This window comes from Nematolebias whitei, chromosome 8 (genome assembly GCF_014905685.2).
Source record: "Nematolebias whitei isolate Nwh7 chromosome 8, NemWhi1, whole genome shotgun sequence".
In the NCBI taxonomy this organism is placed as follows: Eukaryota; Metazoa; Chordata; class Actinopteri; order Cyprinodontiformes; family Rivulidae; genus Nematolebias; species Nematolebias whitei.
This window is the reverse complement of record NC_056505.1, coordinates 33,504,635-33,507,559: the sequence shown is the minus strand read 5'-3', so window position 1 is coordinate 33,507,559 and position 2,925 is coordinate 33,504,635.

Here is a 2,925-nt window from a genome sequence, read left to right as displayed (position 1 = left end):
TGACACTGTTCAGTGATTTGTAGACATACAGGAGTATTTTGAACTGGATTCGAAGGTGAACCGGTAGCCAGTGCAGTGAGGCCAAAACTGGAGTAATGTGCTCTCTTTTGCCTGTACTGGTTAAAAATCGGGCTGCTGCATTCTGGACCAGTTGTAGTCGTGCAATGGAGGTCTGACTGATACTAAACAGGAGCAAATTGCAGTAATCAAGCCTAGATGTAATGAATACACGTATTACTGTCTCCAGGTTATTTTTGGATAATATGGGCTTCAGTTTAGACAGCCGCCTCAGTTGAAAGAAACATGATTTCAGGGAAGGGTCCATTATCACGCACAGATTAGTGACTCTTTGTTTTTCTGACAGGGTTAGAGCGGAAAGATCGATGCTGTGGTTTGTGATCGTGTCGTTGGGAGGGAACAACATGACTTCAGACTTCTTTTCATTGAAACTTAAGAAATTTAAAGCCATCCAGTCCCTGATATCAGCCAGGCAGTCGAGCAGAGGTTGAATAGAGCACGTACCATTGTGCCTTAGGGGGAAGTAAATTTGACAGTCATTGGCCTAGAAGTGAAGGGGTATGTTGTGTTTCCGGATAAGAGCCCCAAGTGGCAGCAGGTATAAAGTGAATAGGAGAGGACCCAGGATGGACCCCTGCAGAACCCCCCATTTAAGCTCTGCTGCTGCAAAACTAAAATCTTTGATGGAGACACAAAAGGTTCTGTCAGTGAGGTAGGATCTGAACCAATTGAGGGCTGACCCTGTGATGCCCACCCACTGTTCCAACCTAGCAATGAGGATCTCATGGTCAATAGTGTCAAAAGCAGCTGTAAGGTCCAATAGAACAAGCAGCACAGAATCACCAGTATTTGTGGATAAGATATCAGAAAAGTATTTAGATTTAGCAGCTTTTACTGCTTTCTGATAATGGCACCAACTCTCTTTAAGTATTTGAAAAGAGACCTGCAGCCTGTCTTTCCTCCATTTGCGCTCCGCTCTCCTGCACTGCTGCCTAACGTCCTTGGTGATGTCATTCAGCCAAGGTTCTATTCTGAGTTTTGATTTTTTAGTTTTAACAGGCGCAACATGATCCAGAGTCTTTAAGCAGACAGAGTTGAACTGGGATGTCAGCTACTCAGTGGTGGTGAGAAACACCAGGGGCTGAATTATCATTTTAGAGTTATAAACATCTGTGAAACATGCGGCAGTGAAGTGTTTAATGGTCCAGCTGCGAGGTGCAGGAACGCACGGCTTAGGAGTTAGATGGGGGAGGGTGAACTCAAAATGGACTGGCATGTGGGCTGAAAAAACCTTATCACCAATTTCAAGATTAATAACAGTCACATCACGAGTTAAAACAAGGTCCAGTGTATGTCCACACTCTTGGGTGAGACCGTTTACATGCTGAGTTAGATTAAATGAGTCCAATAAATCTAAAAAGTCCTTAACCAAGGGCTTCTCCAGACAGCACACATGCATATTAAAGTCCCAAATAATGAAAACATGATTATATTTTGGTGTGATTTCAGCCAAGAAATCAGAAAATTAATTTATGAAATCCTTAGATCGAGGTGGGCGGTAGACGAGTGCGCATAAAGTCAAAGGCAAATGGCCGAGTTCAAAGAAGCTCAGCTCAAAGAAGCTCAGCTCAAAGAAGCTCAGCTCAAAGAAGCTCAGCTCAAAGCTGGCGCGGGAAACTGGGATGGGCAGTTGTTAACAGTCAAAAGTTGATTTGAATATTGTTAATAATCCACCACGTGCCAGCCTGATGGCTGTGGTGCGTTAAAATAAGACAGTTCGGTGTCAATAATTCCGCCAAGGTGCTGGACTCACCCCGAGACATCCAAGGGTGCATTCACACCAGCCTTGTTTAGTCCGCTTTAATCGAACTCTAGCTCATTTTTCTAGGAAGTCCGGTTCGTTTGGGGAGGTGTGAAAGCGCCATCGAACTCTGTCACGGAACAAAAAGGCAAACTCTGGCCTGGGCTAAAACCTAGGTCTCGGTCCGGTACAAGAGGACTCCAGCGTGGTTTGAGTACAGTGTGAATGCAAACAGACCGGGCTCCGCTCCACAAGCAAGAAGTGGAGTACAGCACAGGGCAAACAAACACACATTTCTCTTACCTTATATGGATCCGTCAGCTGCCTTGTGTGAAAAACAATATTCTCCATGGTCTTCTGCCTCATTTTCTGCTCATGCTGAGTCCATTGTTGAAAAATGACAAAATATAACTCCTAAAACTTGATGCCACTCCGTTTTTGTTTTTATTTCCAGAAGAAGAAGAAGTGTCTTCAGAGGTTTTTGTGTCGTTTCTTTCAGTAGTTCTTGGTGCAGCACCCTCACAGGCGAGTGGGGGAACAGGTTGGTTCAACAGGTTGACTCGACTGCACAGTGCAGTGTGAATGCAAACGCACCAGCTCAAATGTAAACAAAATGTTATGAATATTGGTCCCCAACCAAACCGAGTCTACCGGACTATCAGGTGTGAAAACAACCCAAGTCTCTGTGACGCAGAGAAATTCCAAAGCGTCCTCTTGAAAGTAGTCCCTGAGGACAAAAGTTTTGTTGGTAACAGAACTTTTGTTGACCAAACACATCCGGATACTGTCCAAAGTGGACCCAGCAGCGGTGGAGGGAGCACGCGCCAGAGGCCGCAGATTTTCAATAACAGCCCCTCTGGGTTGGCCTGTGCGCCGCACCGGCCGACATCTCCCATTGTTTACCTGGTCCGGGCACGCGGGAAGCTGGCGATGGAAACCATGACCACCAGCTGAAGAGGAAGATGCAGCGCTCAGGGCTTTAAGCTTTACCAGCCGCCCAACATGTTTTCCCCGGTGTCTGGAGTGATATCTCCGGGCAGGCAGGTGAGGAGCGCAGCGAAGGTAAACAGGCACGTCCGCCAGCAGCGGGGGAAGGGGGGGGGGGG